This window comes from Oryzias melastigma, linkage group LG14 (assembly GCF_002922805.2).
Source record: "Oryzias melastigma strain HK-1 linkage group LG14, ASM292280v2, whole genome shotgun sequence".
Classification (NCBI taxonomy): Eukaryota; Metazoa; Chordata; class Actinopteri; order Beloniformes; family Adrianichthyidae; genus Oryzias; species Oryzias melastigma.
In genome coordinates, this window is record NC_050525.1 from 21,699,062 (window position 1) to 21,710,373 (window position 11,312).

The 11,312-nt window shown below is 38.1% G+C and overlaps 1 long non-coding RNA gene across 1 annotated transcript in view; it reads right to left on the reverse strand.

Annotated features, from left to right (window-relative positions):
- LOC118599600 overlaps positions 1-837 on the reverse strand; it is a 2,966-nt gene extending 2,129 nt beyond the window's left edge. Inside the window, exon 1 of the long non-coding RNA XR_004949013.1 lies at positions 372-837. This is a non-coding gene — a long non-coding RNA (uncharacterized LOC118599600). The remainder of the gene's footprint in view (positions 1-371) is intronic.
- Between the last annotated feature and the right edge of the window lie 10,475 nt (positions 838-11,312).

Below are 11,312 nucleotides of genomic sequence, written 5' to 3' on the forward strand. Positions count from 1 at the left end.
TTTTTTATGTTTTATTGGACAATCATTTAATGACTGGCATTATATGCAAAATATAGACTAGTGTTGCTACTTAGCCACAAGCTCATGGTAGTTCCAAGAAAACTGATGTTCACTTTATGATATCACACTTGTATCCATTGTTTTCTCCCACAGACAAATTAGAAATGCAAAGTTTATAGATAGGAAGAATACTTTTACTTGTGATTTCATAAAAGGCATAGTCTTGTATATGCCCCCCTTAATCTTTGGAACGATGCCCTTTACTGCAAAAGGTGGATGTGGGGTCTTGTTGTCTTTAGAGCATAGCCATATGCACAGATATGTATACACATTATGAGACAGGCATCATGACTGGAGCTTACTTGACTAACCTCGACATTTAAAAAAAATAAAATAAAATAGGTGGTTTAACAAAATAAATTGAATCGTGTTGAGTCATCCATTGGTTCTGTCCACCTAGATAGTAATATGCACCTATCCCATCCAATCACTAATTTTCTTCCACTCATCTGGGTACGGGGCAACTGTCTAAATAAAGGTCGCCAGACGTTACCCTGCCTAGTCACTTCCCCCAGCTCGTTTAAGAGAACGCATTGCTTGGCCATTCAAGAGAGATGGTCTTTCCAGCAAGTTCTGGGTCATAGGGTCTCTGGTCATGGCCAAAATACCTTTCCAGGGAGGGATGAAGACCAGATGTCTGACCCACCAAAGCTCATTCTTATCTCTGTGGAAAATAAGCAGCTCTTCACAAAACTCTCTGTAGGTGACTGAGCTCTTAAACTATTCTCTAGATGAGATAAGCCACATTGAGGAGGAAACTCCTGACTCAGAGCTCACGACAATAGGTGAGAAACAGAACAAACACTAAATCCAGATCAAGGAGGCCATTCCTTGCAATCATACCACTATTGTTGTTGACCATGTGGAAGTTTGCCAGGAGGACAAAAGACTCCCCTGTTGGGGTGACTAAAACACTCAGAGAAACCCAAAGGCGGCTTGGCAGGCAGAACTGCTGTTCAGTCTGTAGCCCAAAACCAAAGTCACAGACCTATCCCCCACCAAAAGGCAGACTCTTTCGTCAACCTGTGTGAACTCATAACACACGGCAAATGGAGCACAGTTCTCTAATGGTTCGTGTCATTTTATGGTTTTCTTGGCAGCTTGTTTGCTGCACCAAACTGCTTGTCTTGCAGTTTCTTTGTTTAGCATTACTATTTTTTTAAACTTTGTTGCAACATCAGTCCTGCAAAGACCTCCTCTGCTGTTTTAAGACAGAAAGAGCTCTGTCTCCTTTTGAATATGTCATATTGTAACATAGAAACAGCTAGAAAGTCCCATCTTTTTTAGTTATTGCTGAAAAAAATAAAAATAAATAAACCAACCGTGTAGAATTGATGGTTTGAATTGCTGTGAGTGCTACAAAGAAAAATCCAGAACTTAAACAAAAAAAGGCTTTTGTTTGTCTTGTTTGTGTCCTTTTATCTGCATCATTTATCACATCAACAATGCGTTTAACGCCTATGATCTTACGACAAGGCCCTGTGGGGAGCTGTTGACCCAAAAACTGGTATTCTGTCATTTGTTTTTTTAAATCAAAACGCTGCTCATTTTCACAGGTTTCAAGTCTCCTTCAACACAATCCAAGAGCAAATTTTAGCACTTTCACTGTCCATGCACTTATTGTTGGATGGGTTCTTCAACACAAAAATCAAAGCAATAGCTCCAAACTTTTCTTTGCCTTGCATTTCTTATCGTTTTGTCAATAAAGTACCAGTTTAAAAAAAATAAAGCCGTGAACAAAATACACATTTTTGCTTCTTACCAATAATTAAGTCATAGAAAGAATCTAAATTCAACCCTACCCCTACAGCTTCTCCCTACCATTACATTAAGCCCTCTATATATGGAAAGTTGCGGAAAAAAAGGTGTAATCAAATTGGGGTGTTACTAACCCTCGATGATGTCATCAATAGCGCATAAATCCCAGCGCTCGGAAACACATAACATCGGTTTTATAACTTTAAAAAGTCATGCTAAAATAAAGTCATTACTTACGTTTAAATGTAAACTTATGTGCTTCAGAGCACACCCAAGGGAAGAAATGTGTCTCCCCTTCACTGCAGAGTGCGATGCGGATCACCCTCCTGGTGGAGGGATACACAGTCATAGATCCCTACAGCTTTGCCTAAAAAATAATAATAATAATAAAAAAAAAACAAAACAAACAATTTCAAACACCACTATAGCTCCAGATGCCCCTACAATTGGAGGGATAAGGAGAAGCTGTAGGGGTTGGGGAAGAATTTTGATTGATATGCAAGTAAGTGATACAAAGTATTATGTAATATGTATATTAAGTGATATAAATTGTAAGTAATCATACAATTAAATATTATAAGTAATTGTATAGTGCATAAGTAATATGTAACTTCGTGTGAGGAGTTCTGGTTCTATTACCAAGTATACGGCTGGATGGCTCAGTGGGCAACCAGGAGCCCTGGGTTCAACCCCTGGGGTGTCCACTGATCTCCAGCCAGACTGGGTCCTTAGGCAAGACCCTTGACGCTGTTGCCTAACTGGGTGCCTGTGCCCTTCAAGTATAGGGCATAAAAACTTTGCCAAATCACTCTTCGCTGTAGCAGCCCCAAATGGAATAAGCCAAAAGTGAAGAAGAAGTTCTATTCTGTGGTATGAAATCATACTCTTGTTAACAAATACTCACTTTGGAACTCAACTCTAACACCACCTCTCATAAACATACTAAAACTAAGTTCTCCAAATGAATTCATGAATATTTTCAGACATTATCCTTGCAAAAAAAATAACTCATATGAAAGTGTGATGTGCTCCCAAACTGTAATCTTCTAATAAAAGAGTGCAAACATTAGTATGTGTTCCTAGAAGAATTGGTGTGGACTTTCTTTTGCATATTTCATTTTTAATAAAAACCATGAAACAGAAATAAATGTCATTTTAAGACTGTAGTCTGTGTAAGATAATTTAATCACTTCAGACTAAACATTACCTCAGTGATTGGAGGTTAGGGTTGATTTCATGTTATAGAATTTGACAAAACATTTACCATATCTGCATACGGCACAATAGAAGTCCTGGCAATCAGTAGCAGCTTCAATCAGTAACAGGATGTTTACAGAGCTGCATTTCTACCCGTAAGGATGCCTTCACAACGTGTCTGTCTTTAGTCTATATAAAGAAACTGCACTGAGGCCTGTGGAAAAAAACTGTGCTTGAAAGTGTCAGATTCTGACAAGCCCGACAACATCTTTCTGCTTTTAATGACAGCCATTCTTACACATCAGCAACCTCACAATGTCATCTCTTCTGAGAGAGACATCTGCAGCATATTTACCGTTATTTCACAAATCACATACTTAAGCTTTTTTGTGTCAGGTTCTATAGAACATTAATGGAATAGGCAGATCTATAGTTTAAAAAAATCATAGAAAAACCTTCTGTTTCTACATGCCTAAAAGCATTTGCTTGCTCTGTATGGGGATTGTGTTAAATTCCTTTACATACAATCTGTTAACACTTAACACAATAAAACAATAATTTGGAAAATAAAATCTAAAATGTTTAGAACAAACTAACAAACCAACTGCTTTATTTGATGGTTTATATTTTGTGTAATAACAATGTTATAACATCAGTGGTACATTTTACTTCATAAATAAACTTTATTGAATAGTTTTATATCATATTATAACTAAAAAACTTTTAGAAGTCTGCTCTATTCTTTTCTGTAACACAAAGTTTCTGTTGCCTCCAAGCAATCTTCTGATTTTTGATATTTTGGGTTAGGTTTGTTCTGCCACAGAAGGGCCAAATATGGGGGCGATGGCAACAAAACACAGAAGGTGTCCATGAGGGCACTCAAGGCAACAAAACAAAACAATAGAAAATCTTATTTATATATGTTATTTCACTTAAGATAGACTTTATGTTCTTGGTTTGTAGTTTGGTAGACTGTTCTGGATAGATACTATCACCTGCTTTAGAGTTTAAATGGGAAATTTTGTTAGAATTCAACAATGTATCCTACAAATGAAACTTTAAAGCTTTTAGAACAAAATGTTGAGTAAGTTTATATGTTTTTATGTCATTAAAAATTTGTCCTGGATGAAACAATTGTCGATCACTTTGTAGTTTATTTCCTGATATCATAATAATGGCTTTAATTTACTTTGGTTTAGTCTTATAAACTGCATGAAGGTCCTATACTTATTTGTTTAAACATGAGGTGTTTCATTAATAAAGTTGCATTATTCTTATAGCTAAACTTATTTTATTGTTTTTTTTTACTATGGGTTGAAAGTCACTCTTGATCAGCAAAATGTCATATCTAATCTTCAGTGATGTGTTTTTAAGAAAAATGCTTCTTTTACCTTTAAAGAAAAGATTTTTGTCAAGGAAAATTTTCAATTACAAAAATAAATAAAAAAATGCAGTGGGGCAAAAACATATTTAGTCAGCAACCAGTTGTGCAAGTTTTCCCACTCAAAAAATGACAGGCCTGTAATTTACATCATAGCTATTCCTTAACTATGAGAGAGAAAATGAGAAAACAAAATCCAGAAAATCAAATTGTCTGATTTTTGCCATGCAACTCAGTATTCTTTCTCCTCCAAACACAATGAGTAGAGTTCTTACCATAAAGTTATATTTTGGTTTCAATCCTCTGAATCCTCTTCTGGATCCTCCACATGCTGTAAACTTTAGACTGGCCGGCACATGCAGGCAGGGGGACACGTCTGGCACTGTAGGGTTTGAGTCTCTGAGTGTTACTTTGGTCCCAATTCTCTGCAGGTCATTCACTAGATCCTCCGTGTAGTTCTGGGATTTTTGCTCACCGGTCTTGTGATATTGCAGGTAGCCCCAGATTGAGGGAGATTATCAGAAATTTCTTCACACCAAACTGCTTGTTACAGATTCAGTCTTTCCAGCCTGGTTCGGGTCAACAATTTGGTTTCTGGTGTTCTCAGACAGGTGTCATTAATACAGGTAACGAGTGGAGGACAGAGGATCCCCTCACAGAAGAAGTTACAGACAGAAATCTAGCTTGTTTGTAGGTGACCAAACACTTATCTTTCACCATAATTTGCTAATAAATTACTTAAAATCAGACAATGTGATTTTCTGGAATTTTTATAGTCTCTCTTACAGGTTCTCGTCTCTTTTTAAGTGGGAGAACTTAAAATACAAATATACAAAATATATCATAACACTTAATCTATTAACCCTATTTCAGCTTTTTAACTTTACAATTCAACCTCCTGCAATCGATGTGTTGTTTAAATATAAAGCTAAAAATGTTTCCCATAAGAAGTTCCAACCACAGCAAGAATGTTTTTGGCCAAAGGTAAAGCAAAAGTGTCTTGTTGAGGCAGCTGTGCAGCAGTCTGATCTCATCTGTATGCGCAGGACTGCACACCGCTGGATTGTAATTCACAGCGTGGACAACTCTGCTCTGCTGGTGTTTTGTTTTGCTGTTTCCAGACCAGACAAGGACCAGTTTTGTGCTTAAAGAAAAAAAAAAAAAAGAAACTGTCAGCAAACAGATGTGGTGAGGCCGCCAGAGGCTTTATGAGCGACAAGAAGACAATAAGATACAATGGGGCTGGATACAGATACATCACATTTGTGCATATGGAATATATGACTAAAACCAAATATAGTGTCTTATTTTCTGAATTCCCATCATGCTTAGTTGAAATAAACTGTTTTCAAGCAGTATCATATAAAAGTAAAGTTACTTTCAATTTATGGAAGATCGGCAAAGCTGAAAGATGTTTAACATAATTTTACATTATCATTTCTTTCTGAAAATCCTTCAAAGTTAGACAAAGGTTACAGGTATTTTATAGAATCCTACTTGTTTGATTGTAAAGGTATTTAAGATTTTCTTCCACCAATTTATGTTAACGCTGACTTACAATGAGACAAAGCAAAAGTAAGACAATTTCTGTCTCTTACTACGGTAAAATTAATTACTGTTGCATTATTTTCTAACATTGGTTCCCTTTGCTTTTGCTCATCTGCAGGAAAATAAAGGCAAAAAAGAATTAAATTAATTGGAAACCATCAAAAATATATAAACGAGGAAATGACAATCAATTCTAAAATGTGCGATCCCTGCTGAACTTTTTTCTTGGTCACACTTATTTTGAAAGCTGAAAATCTGTGGCTTCATAGCCGCACTTAAACCATTCCTGTCTTTACAATTATCCCTTAAAATACGCCGTAAAACAACAAATACTCCCTCATTAAAACAAATGAAAATAGCCTTGGATGCAGTTAATATGAGTGCACACATGCAGCAATGTGAACATAAATTTTTCTCAGCTTTCTGCTTGATTACACTTAAAATACATAAAAATAACATCAGCAAAACATAAACTGATATTGATATTTTCAATAGAACTTCAAATACTCGAGGATTACTTTAATTATGTGGATTTGTGAACGATCAAAGACAGGAAAACCAATACAATTAAAAATGACATTTATCAAATAAATATTGCTAACATTTTCTATTACAATTGGCTAGGCTACCTTAAATTATTTATGTAAAATTGTGTTAAACAGTTATCAGCTTTGCTGGTCTAAACCTGTAAAACAGAAACAGTATCTGCGATGTTTCCATTTCGTCTGACGTCACATGAAAAGCGTCTATTATTGCAGCATTTCTGATCTAAAAAACTGATCCACGTCGAGATGTCTGCAGCACTGCAGCAGCAGTTCGATAATACTTCACGTTAATCTGATATCCACCTGGATACAATGAGAAAGCACATTGATTAATGCTCAAAGTTAAAGTTCTTTCACTTTGTTTTCCTGTCAATCAATACAGAGCAGTGACACAGTTTAATTTGTTTTGTCACCTTTTTGAGCAGAAAATTGACCAGCAATGATTGAAAGCCAAATTATTCTGCCAAGTGTGGAATTTAGCTTTTTTTTTACAAGTTTCTGGGACATAACATTCAAGCGTTGATGCTGAGTGCCTGTGTGCATGAGGATAAAATGGTTTAGGAGAGCTAAAGTGGCTTAAATCCAGTATCCTTGAGGGAGATTGTGTCATTTAACCTTAGAGCCACGCTCTTTATAGGAATGATGAGGTCGGTCAGAAAGTATAAGTTATAAAACTGTGGGAGTAACAGAGAATTAAAGCAAAAATAGTTCATTTCAATTTTTGAAAATAGAGCGTGAGAGCTTTTTGTCAGGCTGGATGAGTGGAATAAGTGTTTGGGGGGGGGTGTCACGTTAGGAGGGTGTCACGTCAGGACCATAACAAAAGAGACTTCACTGGAAAAGGAAATTGAGTTCTTTTCCCGTTGAGATGTCATCGTTAAATAGGGTACATGATTGATGCTGGAAAATAGATTTTGAAGAAGCTGACCAGCTGACAATAAGACTGATGATTACTTCTTTTTCTGGGCTGTGTATGAAGGCCCTGCACTGCGTGCATCACAGCAGAAAGACTGCCACTTACTCCACGATGATGACAGTCAGTAAAGGTATATAAATACACTGGCAGACAGACACATCCTGCTTTCATGGAAGGAGATCTTCCTTTAAAAGGAAAAAGTGTACCGACCTACTTGATGGAAAAGGGGAAACTAAAGAGACAGCTGAAATGACTGAAACCTTGTTGACGAAGGAAGGAGACCTTAGTTGAGAGCAGCACTACTACACGTCACAGGCGAACACAGTCGTTAAATGTTATCTGTTTTTAAGCGTTCATAATGGTCTTTTAATCATCATTATGTCGTTTTTAGGTCAAATCAAAAACCTGTGTTATTTTCTAGGACATAGTTTCTGCAGAATGGCATGAGTTAATTCGAAATACGGCTCTGAGTTGTGGGTGAGATGCTGTGGAGAAAGCCTACCCCTATTTCCCATCATCCATCTGTTTACATGCTCTCCTGCTAGCTAACAGCCCGTCAGACCACCCACCTAACATCTCCAGCAATATTGGAGCTATGCAGCCAGATGTTAGCTTGGAACAAAGAGGAACTGGCAACAAGATGGCGCCCAGACATCGAGGCCGTGGGCACAGGCGACTGCCTAGGGCGCCTTCTGGTGGAAGGGGCACCAAATTGCAGAGATTCTATATATTTTTTTCTTTTCTTTTATTTCTTTGTTGTTTGACCCACCCCTCATTTCATGTAAAAAAAAATTAACATTTTTTAAAACTTTATAATTTATAAAAATTGGGTGAAAAAAGAAGGAGGAGCAAACACTGTCTCAAAGAAGAGGTTTGTTTGTCTTTTGTACTTATAGAAAATTGCTTGGACATTCCCTCCCTACTGCATTTTGGGCAAAAAGACATCAATAGCCAAAACAGACTTTTACATTGGAGCTTTAGCTCCGGACCAGTGTTTACGATTAACTTCAAGAATAAAGCTTATTCTATTGCAGCTTTGCACTGGTATATATGGACTTCCTTCTGACCAATGACTTCCAGCTGCCATCTTGTCTCCAACTAGGTTCCCCTCTCACTAGCCGAAACCAGAAGTTCACCTCCCCTACCTATTTTGATAAAAAAATACTCTGTTTTTTAAGTTGAAAAAGACTAATGTAATTGGTAACCCCAACGATAATGTTTAATTTTACACTTTAAACCTTTAACAATGGAGATGCTTGTTAAAATTCCTTCTGCGATCAACATGAATCAGTTGATCTGCCGAGTAAAGCGGCTTTGTGCCAGTACCCAACACTACAAGGTGGCTTTTAACCGATATGCAGCACATTACTGATTACTAAAAGTATTCCATTCTGGCACAAAGACACTTTTTTCCGCGACAGAATCAGCTGATTTGCATTTATCAGGTTGAAAAGTTACAGTAGTCGAAAGAATCTAAACACTAAATCTAAAGCTCTGGTGTAAAAGAGTTAACAGCTCTACTAATTGGAACATTTTTTTTATATCAATCTTTAAAAGGAATAAAATGATTACCCTGTTTTAGACCAAAATTTAAACTGTTTATTTACATAAATAAAAGGGGTTTAAATTCTGAAAACTTGTGGAATTTCTGCTTCCAGTTGATGATGTCTGAACGCCATCTTGTCTAAAGCCAGGTCTCCCTCGCACAGTCGAGGAAAGCTAAGAAGAGCATGGATCTAGTCGTCAACAAGTTGGTGCCTCAGAATGGAAGCTTGTGGCCTGCAAATAGTAGTTTTTTACATGACTATATTTTTTTCATCTACTCCTGACTTACAACGATTTGAACAAAGAACTACACAGAAATGAAATTTTCACCCAAACTTTCATCCTATATGTCCGTTAACAGAATTTTCCTTTAGGTGAGTCTTTAACTGAAATGAGTCACCTTCATAGTTGAGGGGAGCTCTTGGAAATGGAACTGTATGTTCATATTTGTGTGAGAGTAGCTGTCTGAAATCAGTTCCTGTCCCAGGCCAACATTTCAAATTCCCACTTGTCGATAAAAACAGGCACCATAGGGGAAGAAAAATGCTCCACGTCCCACTACTTCACATCATCTTCCTATCTGGCCTTATCTCTCCAAGTGTCATTGTCTCATGGGAAGCCCAGACAAGCGTATTTTGTCGTCTGTCAGGTAGCAGAAGCATCTCTGACAAACATGATGCGAGTATGTTCTGAATGCAAAGCTTTGCATTTCGCTCTCAAGCGATCAAAGTCAGGAAGCTCTAAAACAGCAGTTGGCCAGCATCCATGAACTGACAGAATAAATCAGAGTGGACCTCCTGATGCTGCCGAGATGGCAGAAAAGTGACATTTAGATGCATCTGAACTCAGGGTCAGGCTGAGACGTAGGCACATGCTCTTATGAGAGTGGATGAAAAACCACAGGCAGCAATCTTAGAAAGGAGGTATGATATCTGCCCATTAGAAATAAAGGCGGTCTCCCGTGGTGTTCTTTATTTGAGAAGATAAACCATTTGTAAATGGACTTTCAACCCATTAGCTGGGAGAAAATCCTTTCCAACAGAAAAAAAAGAAACTCTAACTCCTCTAGTCTTTTGATAAAGCCAACCAACCCGATACTTGCTCTTCAAATCAAATCTTTTAGACTCTTCGCCGACTCCCATCTCCTCTGTCTTCGCCTGCCTCTTTGTGACAACCAGAGTCTCAGCAGCCCACTGGCACTTCTCACCACCGTCACATACTCTCCTGCTCTTTGTGTTTCTAAGAAACAAGTTTAGCAGCCAAACTTTTTCTACGTCTACGGAGGATTTTTAACCGTTTAACACCAGAGATGTCACCATTACTCTTTGACTGTTTATGCAAAAAATGTAAATGTCTGAATTTTGGCAGGTCGCTGCATCGCGTTTACCATTCAGGGGCTCAGCTTTGGGGCATATGACATTTTCAGTGACTTGATCAGCAGGTAGAATACTAATCCAACTGAGGGAAATGTGGAATGTAAACAGTGTTCCAAGAGGGATCAAATAAGAGTGGCAGCTATAGGCTGTTCATTACAAATGGCATAAAAATAAAACAAAAATAAAGAAGAGGAGAATAATGATACAACTAATTCCTAACAACTCAGAAACCCTGTTTTTTTCAACAATGGGGTAATAACGGAATACAACACAAACAACAGCAAAGCCAAATCAAATCACAGCACAAGTTAAACAAAACCAACGTCTAATGTCAGGGTAAAACCCAAAAGCTAACATAAAGAAAGGGGCAACACCAGGCAAAATAGGTCTATCTAAGTTGAGGCCGACAACATGGACAGGCTGACAAAACGGATTCCACCCTGGAATTCCAACCGCCGCCGGCCCAAAAAACACCTTTTATATGCCCCCCCGTCCCCGTCCCAGCCTGGTAATGGGGTGAATGTGAATGTGAGTGGAGGGAGATGGTTTTCCTTGCAGGAGGCGGGGCCGACAGCAGACACTGCTGGCAATGCAAATAGGTTTCAAACACAAACTGAACAAACACACACTATACACACAAATCCACCGGGTCTGGGGGATGTAACACCTGAACGTCCATCTAATTTCTTAACTTGCTGGTGCTGCGGGGTTGCCAGAGCTTGTCCCGGCTACTGTTGGGAAAAGGCAGGGTACATTTTGGACAGATCGACACCCTTTTGCACCCTCCTCCAGCCTCCCGGGGGCCAGTGGAACTCGCTCGAGCAGACAGAGAGCTGCTGCGATGTACGGAGGCTTCGTGCACGACCCTCCTGAACTTTGTGATATTTATCTTATTTTCATGGAGACAATAATAAGAAAAAAAGGTTCCTTAATTTTGATTTTGCTTTTATTTTTCCCTCTTGGGACAATGAGGGAAACTCAGTCAC